Source organism: Nelusetta ayraudi, unplaced genomic scaffold, assembly GCF_046127955.1.
Source record: "Nelusetta ayraudi isolate G7.1 ecotype Tasmania unplaced genomic scaffold, CSIRO-AGI_Nayr_v1 ptg000001l, whole genome shotgun sequence".
Lineage (NCBI taxonomy): Eukaryota > Metazoa > Chordata > Actinopteri > Tetraodontiformes > Monacanthidae > Nelusetta > Nelusetta ayraudi.
In genome coordinates, this window is record NW_027466051.1 from 1495375 (window position 1) to 1515000 (window position 19626).

At 48.0% G+C, this 19626-nt stretch overlaps 1 protein-coding gene across 1 annotated transcript in view; it reads left to right on the top strand.

Annotated features, from left to right (window-relative positions):
• The window catches only part of LOC142884522 (4-trimethylaminobutyraldehyde dehydrogenase-like), a 273088-nt gene that overhangs the window by 94052 nt on the left and 159410 nt on the right, over positions 1-19626 (top strand). The gene's annotated exons all lie outside the window — the stretch shown is intronic.

Consider the following 19626-nt stretch of genomic DNA (forward strand, 5'->3'; position numbering starts at 1 on the left):
TATGTAAAGTACAGTATCTTTAACCACAATCACACGTGTCACTGACTAAAGAGTGACACATTTGACCGTTATGTTCCCTGAATGTGTATCACTCCAGTCATATGAGGGCAAACAACCCCTTTGTGTCAGCCTCCATGACACAACGGGTTTATTCTCTGTTGTCACAATATGCTTTTAGAAATGCCCCCCATTGCCCACACTAATGCACACAAACACTGCATTACTATGTACTTGTAGGGGGGCTTCCGTCGTTCCGTCCGACTCGGGTGGTTGAAGGCCGTCTTTCCAGCGTGAACGAGATGATACAAGGACACTGGAGCAGAGCAGCAGAGCAGGATGCAGCACTGAGATGCAAAACACACTTCCCAATGGATATTCCGCAGACATAAACAATAAAAAAGGAGGTGAGCATTAGCATAGAAGAGGCCGCTCATTAGCATGTGCACACACGCACACACACACACACACACACACACACACACACACACAACAGATAAGCTGAAACAGACAAACACACGCAGACAGAAAGCCCCGGGGTGGTGTTGTGGTTAGAGCGTGGCTGCAGCAGGAAAGAGGAGGGTGGCTGATGACTTTTATATAGGGCCACAGAAGGACAGGGGAGGAGGGAGGTGGGAGTGGAGGAGGGGCTCGGTGTAGTTCTTGGGCCTGGCCTTTCACATGCCTAGGGAGGTTTGACTGCACCGAGGGTTCCCCTGCTCCTCTGATATTGACAATCGTTTCCCTCATTTTGTGCGATAACGCCCGTAGACCCCACCCCCGCCAACCTGCCCTCCTGCTTTTATTCTGGAAGGGTGCATCTACATCAGCAGCAGTGAGTAATTATGATGCTTTTTCGGCGTCCATCGCCGCTGAATGAATGGAGAGGGGGAAAAAAAACAGCAGTGCAAAAAAGAGCAAACAGGGAAGTGAGCTCTTGGGGGGTAGGTGGGGGGGCAGAGTGTCAAGCTAATGACTTCCAGGGAAAACCACACAAACACGCCGCTACCGGCGTCCACACACACAGCACAACTTCTTCTCTGTTGACTCTGCTGCAGCCTCGCACCGTCCAAGAATTAATCATAGACAGCTACTGCAAATATGATCACTGCGCCGTTATGTATTCACACTGACATATGACTGTAACCAGGTAAAGTGGTTTCTGCAGCACCCACAATGCAACAGTGTGATCCCATGAAACTCGATCGAGCTCAGCTTCAACGACGCAAAGGCGGCAAATCCTCTTCATCAAAAGCAGGCAAAGTTGCACATTAAGCGGTTTACTAGCCTCTCTGTCTCGCTTTGTCGTCATGAAGAACACGTAGCATTGCGCAACTGACGGGTAGCTTTCATATGTGACCACGGCATTGTATGTTTAGCTGGTTTTGCTAGCAATGCTGGCGGCAATCGCAATAGGCTCCAACCTGCTTTTTTCGGCTTAGAAGTGGAATGCGACGACATGCCTAGCTTTAATTCTGATTTCCAAGGTATACAAATAAAAGTATAAAAACACATGGGATACACTGAACAAAGGTTAGCTGGAGTTGGCCAAAGCTAGCTGGTGTGACCCCTTTAGCTCGCTAGCTCCTGACATTTGTCCACGGCTCGACTTCTTTGACCTGTTTCCGGCAACTGATTTGCATATTGAAATCTGATACAAATAAGCCCTGGAGGTATTATGTTAAGGTGAACACGCTACTACCAGCAGATGCAGAGGCCTTCGGGGACGGGGTTCCAATGTCTGGAGCGTGGATCCTGTTACGGATCAGACATCTAGTAATTGGACTCTGTTACGAGCCGATCCGCCATCCACGCTAAAAATAGTCCCTGATGCTCCCATTCTCCACGTGTTATGGCACTGTAATTTACTACTCGTTCGCAAAACCCCGATGTGGCAAAGGTGAGTCCCGGTACCAGAATGAGCCAGGGGGTTGGGGTGTGTGGAGGGGGTATTAAGCGACTGGAATAATCAAACAACCTCTGACACATGTTTACCTGCAGCGGAACAGTGCCAGTTACAACCTGACACGTTGATATTGGAGATGAAATTCTCCGCCGCCCATGCAAGCTTTCATTTGAATTCTCATTATGTATGCGAGGGAAATGAAACCTGCCTGGGAAGGGAAAAAAAATAAGGCCTGCGTCAAACTGAATTACAATAACGAGCAAATGGACACGTGGGAGCAAAAAAGCATATTTTGCCTGCAAGGTCATTTGCAGATTGGTAAGTGTTGCCGGAAATATCCACCCACCTGGTGGAGGTCAGAGGGTGTAGCAGCAGCAGCAGCAGCAGCAGCAGCAGCAGCAGCAGCAGCATGCTTGAAAAAATCCCAAGAGCATACGTTGGTTATGGATATAAAATATAATGTTACCGTATCTGTGTAAACCTTGGAGACGTCAGTACGTTGGTGTGGTGAGGCCAAAACCCAAAAACCTAACCAACCTAAAAAGCCTGTTGTGAATAAAATAATGACAACAAGGTGAAAGGTAGTACAGCATCCCATAAAAGGAGGGTTGTAACACTTTCTGAACAACCTGTACATAAAAATGAAAAATCCAGAAAAGGGGAAAATTCAAGTTAAAGCGACCACAACAACCAGAACATCTGATTCCAAAATCTGCTGAAAGTAGAAAAAAAACAACAACAATCCAGTCCTTGTCCACCTTCCCTTCTAGTTCTCCAACTCTATAATTATCTGGAAACACACATACACACACACACACACACACACACACACACACACCATTATAGCCCTGAGCCTTTCAGACGGACCACTGTTATTCCACATCCCCTCCCCCACCCCCACTTTCCGAAGGGGCGAGTCATGTTTGGCAGCACATAAACGCGGTGGCATATTTAAAGCTCTTGACAATGACAAGGTCTCAACAAAAGGCCCCGCCGCCGTAATACGTCTTCATGAGGCCTTACAGTAATGGCTGCTCCTTACCTACGGAGCTATAATTTACTCTTGCCGCCGCGCACAGACTGGAATAGCGTGCTGCTGCTGCTGCTGCTGCTGCTGCTAAGTGATTAAATAATTTAACGCGACAGGGATGGAAAAGGAAAAAAAGAGGGAAAACAGACGCAGGAGCTGGTGTGTGTGTGTGTGTGTGGGGGGGGGGGGGGGGGGGATCGGAGGGGGAGGGGCTTTTATGCAGCCGTGTGTTTGCACTTGTGCGTGCAGGGCAGCAAGAGAGAGTGTGTGTGTGTGTGTGTGTGTGTGTGTGTGTGTGTGTGTGTGTGTGTGTGTGTGTTGAGCGTCTCATCAGGCTGATGAGACGCGGGGAGGCTGGCAGCTGTAATATCCCCCCATCGATCCCAGTTCACCTTGTTACACATTAACATTTACAGCCATCCGACTCCGACGGTAAAGACTCTCCTGAGTGAACGGGAGATGAAAAGACAGAGAAGTGCTCTTAAATCGGAGGAGAAAGGGGAGGGAGAGGGGAGGGGAAAACACTCCTAATAAATCCCACAGCGCGCAAACAAACCAGAGTTATGAAACCGGGCGGGTGGCAGCAACAGCAGCTGCAGCGATCTGGGGCGCTTTCAAAAAAAAAAAAAGAAAGAGCAGCCTTCCATTTCCAACAGTACACACAAATATTTCCCAGTGAAGAAAGAGAGAAGGGAGAGGAACAGGGAAGCCTGGGAGATGTGGTCCCCGGTGTGGGGGGGGCTGGAGGAGGGTTTATGTAAGCAATATCAACCCAGGCAGTGTGGCGGTGCTCTGGGGACGAGGTTCTGTTGGCTGGTCGGAAGATTTCATCCAAAGTGATCATATTCTGACGAGACAGCGGATTCTGAGGACCCGGAAGTTTAGCTGAAATTTTGTTTGGTTTTGATTTAAACATCCGCTGGATTTTGAGTTTGAAACTAATGACTGTTCGGAACAAACAAGATTGTCGGCACGCCATCGGCTATGAATTGAATTATCGGATGCCCACCAAATCTCTGATGCCAGGTGATGTAAAGAGTTGACAACAGCAACGACGCATCTGACGAGACGTGTGACCGTCTCTCTGGCTTGGGGATGGAGATGACAGGACGTGAAAGTTAGTCTTAAGTTTAGACTTGGGATATCATGAGCTGCTATTATTAGCTTTGGGTTTTAGGCCTGCACGCATGACCACCAAAAGAGAGTAGCAGCATGGCTTGCGGTGGGAAAGGGAGACCCGCAACGACATTGCGTCTTTTACCTGCCGCACGGGATGGCGTTGAGCGTTACGTGCGCTAAGTCATAATATCGCGCCGGGTCGCAGCGTCGGTCACGTACCGAAGCAAAGGTGTTCGATTACGTTCCATCAGCGCTCGAGAACTGTTCACTGCCCTCTGGCTCGAGCAGACGGCGAAACGATCGCTGCAGCTGCGGAGGGTGGGCGCTGCTTCAAGTCTGGCGTGAACGACACCGTAGTTCCACGGCTGTTCGCCCAGCGATTCTACAGTCAAAAGTGCCCAACAACAAAGAACACTGGCCACCGCCGGACTCGCTTCCATGTTGCTCTCCATTGTTAACTTCCCTGAATTCTCTCGCACTTCATCTACGCGATCTCAGCAGACATGTAGTGGTGAAAGTGGAAGCTATGCAGCTTTGTGGTCAATGGGAAAGGGACTAAATGCCGATTGATTGAGAGTCGTCCCGCGTTCAAAAAACACAGTGTCAACTCCCTCATTTTAGTGGGAAACGGGCTGTATTTTGATTACACTGCAGAAGGGATTTCATGATGTTTTGGAGGGAAAATGCTTCAAAAACAAAACAAAAGTGTAAATATGAGTGTATCAGATATCAGCAAAAAAGCTAATACATACTGCATATACACAATAAAATGATTGTAGATTTGTCTTTGTTTGATAAATGCTGTCAACGCTGTGTTCTGACCTCCTAGCTGACAAGAATATTGAACAAATGTCACATATTAAAAAAAGAAAGAAAGAAAACTAACAGCAAGTAGGCAGAGTGTTTGCCAGCAAGGTCATTTTGCAAACATCTCTTTCTGTTATCGTTGCTCTCTGCTGCCATTTAGGTCCCATCTCTCAGCCTCCCTCCTCCCTGCCCCGATGGAAACATCCATCTCAGAAAGAAAGAAAGGAAGAAAGAGGGAGGGAGGGAGGGGGAGAGAGAGGGAGAGAGAGAGGGGGGGGGGGGGGGCTGAGAGAGCTTATTGTAAACTGTAAGAGGTGTTCAGCAACTGGGACAGATTATGTCTGCGGAAACGAGGACTGCAGGATCCCACCCATCCCCCACATCACACACACACACACACACACACACATACACACACACACACACACACACACACACACACACACACAGACTGGAGCTCATTTGTGCCTGGCTGGTCACCTCGCTGCAATAGATAGATTCCACCCCTCCCCCATCCTCTGCTCAGTCATTCAGACCAGGGAGAGTCAATAACAAGCTGACATCATCATTGGGCTTTTTTCTACGATACAGTGTTGCTTTTATTCTAGCAGCCATACCATGGAGAGGAGTTGCGTCTTTCGCCACGGCGGCGGCGTTGGAGACGGAGGTACCGAGGTCAGGGACCAGAGCCTTGATTCGGCGGGCTGAACCGGAGAGAGGGCGATGGCGGTGTGGGGGAGGGGAGCAGCAGCAGCAGCAGTGTGGTTGGCCTTTCTAGTCTGGCTCTCTCAGTGTCACTAACAGGGATTAGACACACGCACACGCACACGCACACGCACACGCGCACGCACACTCGCACACACGCACGCAGACACGCGGACAAATGGCGTGCATACGGCGTGCATACGGCCCGAGAATTTGCTCATGTGCGCGGGCAGCTACGTGCTTGCGAACAAAGGTTGAGAACGTGATGAAATGTGACTTTATTTTATTTTCCACCAAAAAAAGGTCAATCTGAGATTCTGGTGTCGAGCTGGAAGAAAAAGGGATTATTTTTAGCAGGCTAGCTGTCTTGCATCTGCTAATTTCGCCATTTTGATTGCAGAAAAAAAGCAGTGATAGCGATTTTCGGGGAAACGATCCCGATTTGTTTTTTTAAACACAGGGTGTCGACAATGTGTCGGTGAAAGCAGGATAACGGGGACCTTAATGATATTAGCAAGATGTCTGGTGCAGTATTTCATAAGCTAATGGCTAACTGGTCAGCAACGATTTCACCTCCAAGCTACGCATGAGAACAATGGAGCAGATACAAGGTGTACCGTAACCTATTTGTTTTTAGCCTACTCATTAAGAATAGCTACGGGTGTTCCGGTAAAAACATGGTGGAGGAAAATTAAAGGTTTGAAATAAAGAGTAAACAAAGACCATTGAAGTATTATTCGCTAGGAAAACACTACGGCAGAAAGGAATAGCTTGTCTACTTAAAGTTAGCTTTGCATTTTTGATACCAGAAAAACATCACAATGTATATCCAAAAACAAAGCAGAAAAAGTTTTTTCAGTCGATAGCCGAAGCCAAAGCCACATAACTACACAGAAGCAGAAACACTCTTTATATATTTCAAGTTCACGGGCTGAACTCAGAGCAGCCTGTTTGTCGGGGACCAGGCGAAATACTGGTGCGGTTGTCGCCTTGGTAGTCCAAATCAGCTGCCGTGCCATGTGAAAATACCCCTCCCCCACCATCCACTTATTCCAGTAAATGTAGAATTTCCCACTGCATCATTGGCCGTCAATCAACTTGGCCTTGTTATGGCGGGAAAAACTAAAACTCGCAGAATAGAAAAGAATGTGCTGCACTAACTTTTTCTCGACAAGCAGACGGACAAAGAATCACTGTCTGAGCCGCAACGCCCTTCTCTTCCCCCAATTACGCAAGACACACACGCGCGCACGCACGCACGCACACACACACACACACACAGCCTACACGACATTCCTATCAATTCTCCACACCGGGCTCAGCATTCCAGTGTGTGTGTGTGTGTGTTTGTGTGTGTGGGCAAGTGTGTGTGTGTGTGTGTGTGTGTGTGTGTTGTTATAGCAGGGGGCCCAGTGAGAGGCTTTCTCTCTCAGATCAGCTGCCTCGGCCTTAGCGTCTAATCTGTAGCTGCAGAATTCTGCCTTTCTTCCTTTTTATCACTATTTTTTTCTTTTTCACAAAATCACAAACGTGCCGCTTGTTACACCCAGTCCAGCAGGGGGCACTAACTTGAAATCTCAATTCATATTAAAAGCTAAATGTTACATACATGATACAAAAATAAAGTTCCTCTCTTAAATCAATCTTTCCAACAACTAAAAAAAAAACGCAAAAAAGCAACATCAGTTGACTCGGAACACATTCATAGCGCAGGCCGAAGAAGCAACAGTCTAAAAATACAAATTGCTAAAATGCCGTCAAGAGTGAGCTCTGGGGTTTTGGAGAACATGCCGGACTGATGTTTGCTCCAGAAAACTGTCAGAAACATGCTGCATTTATTTACAGCTGTGTTTTGGCAGTTAGTGTCATAACCCTCAAACAAAAAAAGAAGAAGAAAAAAAAAGTACACAAAGTGTTGACAGTTTGTTGGCGCGCTCGGCGTTCTTGTGTTTGCATTCCACCGTGTCTAAGATTGAACGGTGACGTTTGACTGAGCGACGAACAGGAGTCAAGCAGCAAAAACATGTCGGGTGACGTCGGTGAGAAACACTGTTGGATTCTGGGTAACGGATTGGAGGCTAATTTTAGCGTCTTTGCAACTGGGAATTATTTTGTGAACCAACCGATGCTGAAACTGGTTTTCCACCAAAAATGAGTCATTCACTCTGATTGTGAATCTTCTGGATTTCAAATCAGATTTTTATCTCTGACTGCCGTTGAACAATACCAGCTAGCTAGCGTAGAAAAGACAAAGGACAACCGTTGAAACTTACAGTACAGTACAGAAACTTATGTGGAAGTCGTTCGGGATGGAGTGGGGACAGGAAGCTAAATCGTTAGCGCCGCGCTATTGGACGGACGCAGTCATACGCTCAGAGATGCAATTTAGCAAACTGGCGTGCCACGCAGGTAACAGCATAACCCGACCGCAGCTGACAGAATGTGTCACGTCCATGGGACATTTCACGGCTCCATCTGGAGGACATCTTAAAGAAAACACGTGGACAGTCGCTGGACCACTTGGAGACATTCGGACAGCACCAAACCATCTGTAAGAGTCCCCCAGGGCGGCGCTATTGTGGTATCTAATGTAACAAGTGGAATACTGACACTCACGCACACATTTCAAAATGAGCACTGTGTCAAACGGTGTGTGTGTGTGTGTGTGTGTGTGTGTGTGTGCGTGCGTGTGTGTCCGAGGGGCAGCCCAGTGGATGAAATGAAGGTAATTTCACAGCCGACTGGCGCCGACTAGTCGCTGTTTGGCTTCCTTGCTGCCACTCCGGCCAGTCAAACGTACAAGTTGGTGACGACAAAGCAGCAGCGCTGCAGCCGACACAATGGGATGGCACTTAAAGATGAACGCGTCTAAGGGGCCGTTTACAAAGAGACAGATTTTTTTGAAACTGCACATTTTCAAAAACGATCGTGGAAAAAAAAAATGCATGCAATGCATTTACACAAAGCCGTATTCAAAGAAATTCCTGTTTACACGGATTGGAAACGACTGGAAACGATGTAGTGCCTATGCCAGGTCTGGTATGGCGCCACAAGCTCACTCTCTTGCCTACACAAATCCAGGCAAGGCGGCGTTTTCAAACTCATCAAACCCAGAGGAGCGCTTCCCATAAAGTGCGGTTTCGGTCTGTGCACTTTCAGTGAAAATGCTGGCTTCGTGTAACCGGGGCCTGAGACGCCCCCTGGCTTGCGACCAGATATTTGTGTTCTCTGCTATTTATAATAATTTGTCAACCATACTCACATTTATCTGCATTTACACTTGAATAAAGTATTTGTGCCACTTGATAAGTGAGACAGAACGTTAAACTTACACACATCCATAAAGAAGTTATTGGAAAGGCGTACATGTGGATTATTCATATTTAGACCTAGCTGTTGAGTTGCCCCATCAGCAGTATCTACTAATATGAATGAAAAAAAAAAAAAAATCTTTAGGGGAAATTGTGACCACTAACACATTGCTACATCTAAACCAGGTTGGTCTTTTTTGCAAGATCACACACACACACACACACACACATACAGTGAATGCCAAGTGGCAGACACCAGTGCCAGGGCAGCGATAACCCAGATGGCCTCCTAACAACAGTGACCTACATAGACAAGACAGGACGGAAAAACAAAGTAATATAGAGACGTGTGTGTGTGTATGTGAGACAGAACTTGCGTGTGTGTGTGTGTGTCTGTGTGTGTGTGTGTGTGTGTGTGTGTGTGTGTGTGTGTGTGTGTGTTTTCCCTAAAAGCCTAAGGGCCAGATCCACAAAGTGATTGCCCGGCTTTTACGCCAGAAAGTCCGTGTAAATTGCACGTAAAACAGTGATGTCCTATCCACTGAGTGGACGTAACCGTGAAAAGCAGCGGAAAATGTGCCGAGGCGCAGGTAGCGGCAGGGCTGCGCCACACTCATTTGAATGTATTTAAATGAGTCATTACGCGCAAAATGACTCCCCCTTTTGTGTCAATACGCCCCATTGGAAACAGCGCCGGATCCACAAAGAGTTTTCTCTCACGTCCGTGCGTAATTTGACAGACGTAAACACCGCCAGCCAAAGCCAGACGCAGTTTCTGGTGGACACAACACGCAACACATTGATAAGTTACAAGTTCACTTACACTTGAAACCTGCACTGATCAGCCATTTAACAGCTACAAATCGCACTCAGGTGGCGGTTACTGTAATTTATATAACACAATGAAATATATGCAAATATACGGATGTGCCTTGACTGCCTTCCGGGCATGACCGCAGTTGTAACGCACATGAGCGCACTTTCTCAGACTAATTAAAAATGATTTGAATGTTTGTGTTCATTCCTACCATACAGTCAACCACACTTTATCCAGTCTGGCAACCAGCAGATCTGTTGCCAGGTTTGACCTTTTCCTGCTAGACGACGGCCTCAACGCCGTCTCAGTCTTTCCTCAGTGTGGTCTAATTAGACATCTATGTGGGTGGGTCAGTGGGTGAGCGAGTGTGTGTACGTGTGTGTGAGTATGTGTGTGCGCACTAGTTGATGTGTTCTGCCTAAAGTTCCCTGTAAGCTGTGCAGATCCCAAACAATTCATGAAAATGAATGAACACTGTACTGAGTGATCAACCAAACTTCATCACTTCAACTTTTAGTGTTGGCATTTTAAAAAAAGTAGGCCAAAACGCGCCTGGAGATACATACAAATACACACTAAAATGCAAAACATGCATTTTTGTTTTGGCTCAAACCAAGTTAGCAAGTTTAACGTAATACTTAATTGAGACAAACAGGGTCGTAATTTTGACTGTGGACAGCGAATGCAGAAAAAAAATTCATCTTGTGCAGCAATAACAATTCGTTGCAACAATCACCGATGCAAACATGAAAGTACAACTCTCATCTTTAGAGAGTGATGATCAGTCAACAAGCAAGCAACAATTTAGCTAGCTGCTTTTGCTCAGTTTTGAAAATCTGCCATCAAAGGTTCGTGAGGTTGACGCTGTGTGCCGGTTCAGTCTGGATGCCGGCGCGGTGAGGTCTGGTTTTGGGTATAAACGTCTCAGGCTCGGTTTAAAAATAGGACACAGTTAACTCTGCCGTGCTGGATTCAGCCTGTGTGACTCATCTATCAAGCCCGACTGACTCCACCTCCCGGCACTCGATCACCTTGGAAGGTGAGTCGCACGCCAACATCCGTTCAGACGGTTCCAGCGGTGTCCTGAGTGACACGGACCACCTTCCGCTGCCACCTCCGGCTGAGCCGTGAGGACACGTGGCGGCAGGATCGAGGTTGAGAGGGGAGTCAGCTAAAACAGTCAGTTGCCTTTGGCTTACATTTATTTACCCAGCCTGGTTCAGACATGGGAAGGTGGGGACACCAGACTGATATCTAAAAGAAGTAAGTCGATGGAAAACAGCAGAACCCCAGTTGGACACCCGCACAGAGAGCCGTAATAAAAACGGCAAGCGATGAGGGAATTTCTGTGGCAGCAGGAATGTTTGGCAGAACACGGAGGCCCATAAAATCCTTTCAAGGAAAAAAGGGAGGGAGAGCGAGAGAGAGAGAGAAAAAAAATGTTGCCCTGTTATCCAAGCCTCACATTCTTTTGTCCCAGATGGTCCTGCTTAGGAGCGCCTCGTACCCGCTTCCCTATTGGACGGAATTTCTGGAGGAGCCGCGGCTCTGAAAAAAGAAGCGGCTCATTTGGGGAACACAAACGTCAGCTGCTTCTTTCCAGGCATTATGATTTGCGGCTCTTGTGGTCCGACTCGCCTTCAGACGCTTACAGCAGAAGCCATGTGTGGATTGGTTACTGGGAGGAGGGCGGGGACTCGGAACAGGGCCTCACTTGGGTGGGTGGGTTGTGGAAGAAGACTTGACAAAAGGCCAAGAATTGGAAACAGTCTGTGGGTACGTGTCGCACCTGCGGTTTGTCTTCCACTCTTGAGTGACTTGTTTTAGAAGAGGCGCACTCGAAATACACTTTAGCACCTGTGGAAACAGGATTTTGGGATTTCCTGCTAGAACACATCTGACTCCAGTCACTTGTTCCACCGACGAGTCTCGTCTAGTCTCGCTGATTGATCCCTACCCATAAGATCCTCGACGGTAAGACGATATGAAAAATTGTGGTACATACTCCAGACTGTGGTCTGGTCCTCAGAGGACGAAAGACCTTCAATGATCAAACAACATCAACATCCGTCTTCTTCTTCTTTTTTTTTTTTTTGCTCCTCCATGCCTTTGTGTCGAGGTCCCCTGGGACAATCTCAGCACTCGGCCCTTGGTTCGTTGAGTCGATGTAATCTGCCCCAACACGATGGGTGCAAACACACCCTCAGCGCTGGAGAGGACTGTGAGAATGGGAATGCCGAGGCCTGTGGGGAGATGGGGAGAGAGAGAGCAAAATAAAAAGAGAGAGAGAGAGAGAGAGGGAAAGAGACGTCTCCTCATGTCGGCTGGCTGAGTGTCAATACCAGAAAGGCACAAAACCCAGACCTTTTTAAAAGGAAGTCACCAGTTATATGAAGCATACCGGTGTGTTGACAGTCGAGAATTGGGTTGTATCCAAGTCGGACCTCTAGGATGCAATGAGCAGTTTGACCCCACTGGCAAAATAATCAACTCCACCATGGGCCATAGTTATGATCTGGGAATGTTTTTACATCAAATCCGAGATAAACCAGTGTGGCTGAAAGACTCCAGAGGTTCCAGGCACCTAAAGTAGTTGGACACCTTGACCAGCGTCTGAGTGGTTTTCCAACACAAGACAAAGTCATCTGCTGTCACTCTAAGATCCAGAAGAATCTGGTGGGTGTCTGGTGCCTAATAAAGTGGCCAGTGAGTGGAAACTTTTGCAGGTGGGAGAACCCAAGTCCGTAGCCAGTCTGTGTGAATTTATCGGGTTTCTGGGAAATCAAGAAAGTAATCAATGAAATCACAGATCACACACACACACACACACACACACACACACACACACACACACACACACACATACTCTAAATGTGTGAGTTTGGCCTTAGCTTCAGTGGACACCCTTTGGCTGACGTAGCAAAGCATTTTTCAGCGCACGCTGGTAAACCTCCTTTCAGGGAACACGAGTCCAAGTGCTTGGTCAGCTTCCCTAAAGATGTTCGCAAGATCGTCCTTCCCTTTGTTTTCACTCTGCACACAACACACGCCGCCCTGTCTGCCACAACACAACTGGCACTTTGAGGGCGGCACCTCGTCCAGAGGAGGCTTTTTACAAGGGGAAAATTCTTTCTAAATACCGCTACGCCATCTCTGTTTTTTCCGTTTTTGCTAGCCAATCAGAGCGGGCCAGGGGTTTTAGGAAGGAGGAAGGAGGGCGGGCACAGCACCTCAGCCAAACAGGAGGAGATTCTCTCAAGATCAGGGCATCTGTCCCGACGTGCCTGTAGAAAAAATAAAAATCAAGGGTGGAGTGCAGAGCCATGACAGTTAGCCACGCCCCTTCCAACTGATGGCCCTCAAGAAGCCACCATATTTCACTGGCCTTGTCCTTGCGGGTGACACGTTTCGCATCTGTGTCGCACCGGCCGTCCCTCTCTCTCTCTTTCTCTCTCTTTCTCACTCCCTCTCTCTCTCCCTCTTTCTCTCCCCCGTTGCTCAACTGAAGACGTGTTGCCATTTGCAGAAGTCTGGCAGAACTGTCTGGACCTCAAAGCAGAGATCAAAGCATTCACACACACTCACACACACACACAAGTGTTCACACGCAACCACAAATGCGTGTCCACGCTGACATCCAGGCGGCCATACAGTTGTAAAGTATCAGCATCAGACTGGAAGCGGCAAAGTCTTTCTCATGTAGCTCGGTGAAGGAATGCACACACACACACACACACACACACACACACACACACTCACACACACAAACCGTAAATATTTGCAACCCATGCTAAGAGATTACAATTAATATCTGTGTGATCTGCAGCATTTTTTCCTCCATGCAGTCGGTCTTGCAATGTGTGTATCTGCGCGTTTTTTTTTTCCGTTCCATCCACCCTGCCCTCTTTTTTCCACCCCTCCACTCCTTCAGCCAACTATCTCTCTCTCTCTCCCTCTCTCTTTGTCTCCGCTGTAACCCTGCGACGCTCCCTCGGCAGGCTCCGATAATTCCGACAACACAAACCCCCGAAGCCTCTGGAGTTCCTCATCTTCTTTTACATAACAACTCATCATTTTGCAGGCAGCAGGGGGAGAAAATTGGCCGCGATTTCAAGCCCGTCTCCGTGGGCGGACCAAAAAAAAGAAAGAGAGCGAAAAACAAAGGCGGCCCTCTTGGTTCTGACGCTGCCGACCCTGTTGCGGCTTTGTTTTGTGCAGCGAATGTTGTGCACCAAATTGGGAATCACTGGGAAAATACAGAGCTTGTGCTCAATTAAATCGGCCGCAGCACGACGGAGGAAAGGCGCGGCCACACTGATTTACCACAAATTATCACCATAACCATTAACTATTGTATTGGTAGCAGCCGTGGAATTAGCGGCCATTGTAAGCTGTTGTGTTGCCGGATCTGGTTGTGTTTACGAATCTGGTTGTGTTGCCTGATCTGGTTGTGTTTACGAATCTGGTTGTGTTGCCTGATCTGGACGAACGGGAAACTGTTTCAGATCTTCCCTGACAGGCTGAGTTGTGTTTTACTTTAATTGATTATCTTACCTGCAGACTGCCGATGAATAAATACATAAATAAATAAAACTGGGAGCCATGTGGCTGCTGCTTTTGTCTTCAGTTGTAATGAAAAAAACAAAAAAAAAACACGGCGTTTGCAACAACATGCGCCAGGCTTCTGTGGCTTTCACTGCCAGGTGTGTGTGTGTGTGTGTGTGTGTGTGTGTGTGTGTGTGTGTGTGTGAGTGTGTGTGTGTGTGTGTTAATCCAGGCTGCCTGGATACAGCTGAGCCAATGACGGGCTCGACCCGGAGTTTCCTTGGCAACGCCGCCGCCGCCGCCGCCGCCGCCGCTACCTCTGCTGCTGTGAATGAAGCTGCTATTTCCAGGAGGAGCCGTCGGGTGAAAAGCTTGCGGCGCAGCGTGGCGAGGCGTACAGTAGGACTGGCGGGTTCAGGGTCTCCTGCCGCTCACCACAACAGCGCTGCGTTGTGGTGTTGTTTTTCCACAGCCTTGAACACACAAAGTTTCCTCTCGTTCACAAGAGGAGACTTTGCAGGAATGAGCCATTTTACCGTGGCGTATTTTAGATGCGTATATATTGAATAATTTATATCTGTATCGTACATTTGATCATTTACAGTGCACACTTGGTATAAACATTTCCAGCCGCAGCCCTCAACGTGTCGTGAAAGCAGAAGAAGGAAGCAGGACGCAACCGTAGCGTTGAGAAGTCGGGCTGATTCGACGCCGTCGTCGTCAAGATGACCTTTGACCTACAGGGCTTGAAGAACAAAGGAAGTGAAGCTGACGCATTGGCAACGGCAATGCATTAACCCGGAATTCTGGAAAATTCACTCAGTAGCAAACAAACAATGAGTTCTGCGTATCTTCCGAAATAAATCAAGTATTGGCCACCAGGTGTCGATCAGTGCATCACCGACTGTTGGACTCGTTCACATCAGCTGCATCAGTTTAGGAGGAGAGTCGGTTTACTGTGTGGTTTGTGTAGCATGTCCAAGTGAACGTGTGTCTCCTGTTCACAGTAATAGAAACACTCAAATCCTCTTCTTCTTCTTCTTCTTCTTCTTCTTCTTCAATGTGAACTAAACACCACAATGCTAACGACGCCCGATGAAATTCAATGCGCTGCCATACCTGGCACTACTTTGAGCTATTTAGCAGGCGCTAATGCTATCTTGGCACATGCCACCTATCTTGACACAGTTGCATCATCCCTGCTGCCACTCAAAGTATGAAGCATTGACATTTTGGAGGACACAAATCTCCTTAAAAAAAAACAAAAAAAACTTGTTGGCAGGCAAACAAACAGAACAGTTTTTTTTGCTGCGACTGCAGATGAAAGACACCATTGAGCAGGAGGACGACGGGCGAGCGACATGGCACTTCCTGTGACTTGCCGGCGTTGAGTAAAATTTTGCATGGCAGCCCAAAAGAAGGTCGTTGTGTGAATGAGAGTGATAACAGATCGGAAGTGAGTGCAAGCCGCAAACAGCCGGCTTGTATTCTGAGCTGCTGACAGGAAGCTTGAGCACGGCTGGAGCGCGTGTGTGTGTGTGTGTGTGTGTGTGTGTGTGTGTGTGTGTGTGTGTGTGTGTGTGTGTGTGTGTGTTAGTGATAGAGGGGAAGAGGATGTGTGAGCACCAGAGATATGAAACACAGCTAAATCAGCGTGGCCTAATTTCAGCGGCTGCCAAGCGAAGACGGAGTGAACACTCGGCTTCTGGCCTGCAGGGGGCGTCACAAATATTCACCTGTATCAGTTGCCCCTCTTCCACTTTGAACCTCTGCCAGTCCATCTTCATAGGAGACAATCTGAAGAATCACCTTTCGACGCTTCTCAGAGAACGAGTGAACCAATCGGTGGCATCCTTTGAGGAGTGAGGAGTCGGAGCTAAAACACTAAAAATAACAACAAAAAGAACGAGGTTTTGTTGCTGGTTTATACACAGCAACACTGTGGAAGCTGATGCAACAGGACAAGATTTCCTCAGCGGAAGGCGAAGAGCGAAGAGCCGAAGCCTCTGGCAGTTCAACTCCGCCTGCTATTGACGCCGCTCGCCACCGCACAATAGTCTTTTAGTGCCGTGCAACAGCTTCCTTTGCTGTAAAAGCACAAAGACGCACGGTGCAAAACTGCACCAGTTACGACACACAAGTGCAGTTTGCGTGACCCGCAAACCTGTGAGACTGAGCAGGAGAGTCGGAGTGGTTAGATAATCAGCGGAGAACCCCCCCCCCCTCCCCCTCCCCTCCCCCCACGCTTCCTCCCTTCTATTTCTCTGTTATCTGTTTAGTGGGCGGGCGAGTTATGAGAGAGAGAGAGAGAGCAAGGGGCGAGAGAGATAGAATGCAAATGCAGACAGATGGTAAATAGTTTCCCTTCTGCAGGGAGCCATGTCAGGCTGCAGAGCGCCGCTGCACTCTGCATGACAACTGCGCCCCGTGTGTTTGCATGCATGAGTGTGTGTGTGTGTGTGTGTGTGTGTGTTTGTGTGTGCAAGGCTGACTGTGAGTGAATGTAGGTGAAAGGGCTTGGCTGTCGGGAGGAGGCAGTGCAGTGAAGATCAGCTATAATCTGGCCCCCCCCACCCCCGCCCGCCCCCTCCCCTCCCGTCCCCGGTGGAAGGGGGGAGCGTGAGGAGGGGAGGGGCCGCGCCAAATCGATGGGGGGATGGGAGAGGAGAAGAAGAGACGGCGGCTGGGGGGGAGGGGCGGATGCTGAAGAGGTAATTTGATTAATTTGTGTGTCTCCTTCAGTAGACAACGTTTGTGCAGCTGCTGTTTTTTTCTTCTTTTTTTTTTTTTGACTCAACACTCAAGGTGCTTACACACTGAACGCGTCAAGGCTCCTACACACTGAACGCGTCAAGCGCAGGGGGGCGTCAGCGCAACCAGCCATTGTGTGCGTGTGACGTCGGCGCAGAGCGTCGTGCAAGGGTGGCGTTTGACGCCTTGACGCCCGATTTGAAACATTTTTAAATCGAGCGTGAAGGCGCCGTGACGACATAATCAAATACGCGATTGTCCCGTATTAGGCAACGAAAAAACCCGTCCCGTAATGAACTGATACGGGACGCACTTCACTTTGTCCCGTGTATTTCGGGGACGCCTCCGGAACTCTAGGAGGTGGAAACCCTATCTGCATCTGGGCACTTTATTTTCCCCCCAGAACCAGCTGCTCTCCTATTGGCCGAGGTGTCGTCACAGGGCGTTGACGCCAGGCCTGCGCCTGCTTGCGCCTACTTGCGCCATACCGCGCGTCAGACCGCGTCAAAAACGTGTTCAGTGTGTAGAAACCTTTAGTCAGTCAGTCGGAGCCGTGGAGCTCCGTTTTAAGGAGGGTGATTTAATGGCTGTTCGCCTCATGTAGCAGGAAGTGAAATTAACATAATGGTAGGTGTGTTGTGTTGCGTTGTGTTGTGCACTTTTTTAATAAGCATGGTTAATTGTCCAGATAGGATCTAGCACATTAGTGCTCGTTGTGGGGTCTGTGAAGGAGCACAAAGAGAACCAACATTCACTGCGAGGGGGAAAACAGAAAGAAAAAAAAAAACTGTTTAGAGCAATCATGTGTTGCTAGCGCTATAACCAAACCCACTACTAGCCACAAAAATAATAAAAACAAAAGCCTCCAGTGAGAGGTTGCATGTCAAAGCGTCCCTCTGCACCCTGCGTCGCACCGTGACATTCAAAAATTCCAATGGTTAAGCACCGCCTCCAGGGCCGTGGTCTAATTACAGTAGCTGTTAGCTATATCGTATATATTGCAAATCTTTTGGAATAAAGATTGATTCTCAGATCCACATTATCAAAACCGTTGCTGTGGTTAACAGTAAAGTTGCAAGGAACCGATGAACTGCAGACAACAGGGTTTTTTTTTTTTACAGTCTTCCTCTTCCTCCTCCAATCAGGACACGGCAGCTGCCTCCAGCGATGTCAACGTGTTTTGCTGCCGGACTGTCCTCCATACGCGACAGAGGCGTGTGTGTTCACTTCCAGTGCTGCAGATGAGAACATGGCTCGAACTTCCAGCCGTGTCATAAATAAACACAGTCAGAGCTGAAAAAAAGGGGGAAAAAAAGAAAAAAGGAGAAAAAAAAACCTTCCCTTGTGGCTTTGTGTCACACTGAAATCCAGCAACAAAAATAACTAAAGCTGCCATTGATGTATTTCATCTTTGGAGAACACACATACATGCACACAAGCACACATACACACACACACACACACACACACGCACACACACACAAATCTATTTGATGATTAACACACAAAGAAATGACAGCGTTAAAAAATATATTGGATTTTTATTTCACACACTGGACAACAGAGAACATTTGCACGAGTTTCCAGCAATACGGATCGTAGCGATGCACCGAGTGGCGTCAGACAGACAGGAAGTCAGAGTAGTAGTAGTAGTCGTAGTAGTCGTAGTAGCAGTAGTAGTAGTAGTTGTACTAACAAGTTACCTGTGCTAATAAAAAACGTGATGGAAGACAATGATAACGTTGTCTTGCTAAGCCCTGTGGATGGGAAATTTACAACTACAAAACAGTGGATGGAAGCCTGGATGAGAGCGCTGTTCTGTGCAAATACATGCAAATACATATGTATATATATATATGTATATATATATATACATACATATACGTGTGTGTGTGTGTGTGTGTGTGTGTGTGTGTTGGTGGTGGTGGTGGTGTGTGTGTGTGTGTGTGTGTGTGTGTGTGTGTGTGTGTGTGTGTGTATAAAACATCACAGTTGCAACTTTAAGTGTGAGGTTATATAACAGTAAGAACATTTTTTTGGCTGCAGGAGATGTCGGATGTTCACCAGGGAGAAAAATCTGCTTTCAGCGCCCAACAGGACAGAGCTATAAAAAGACAAAGATTCAGAGCGTGTGTGTGTGTGTGTGGGTGGGGGGGGGGGGGGGGGGGGGGGGGCGCCTATGTGTGCTGCTTGCTGCAGGCACAAACTGGAAAGGACAATCAACAATTACAAGTAGGCATGGATGGAGGAGGAAGAGGAGGGGAAGGAGAAAGATGAATCAGAGGCTGTGAGCTCAGTTATGTCAGATAATGAATCGCTGACTTGGGTCAGGGAGGGGGGAGAGAGGGGAGAGGAAGGGAGAGGGAGGAGAGGGGGGAGGGGCAGGAAGGCCGAGGTCACTGGAGGCCAAACGCGTCTCCCAGGAGCGAGCTGATCAAGGCAGCATGACTGGACGTGAGGCCAGAGGAAGGAGTCAAGAAAAGAAGAAATGAAGCAAACATGTTGGGTGGATCAGTAAATATGACCCAATAAATCCGATAAATGATTGTGATGCAGGGAATATTGAGGATCGAGAGGATGTTGTCTTGTTTTCCTGCACAGCTTGGCAGCTCTGAGCGGCGACACGCTGGAGCGGCGG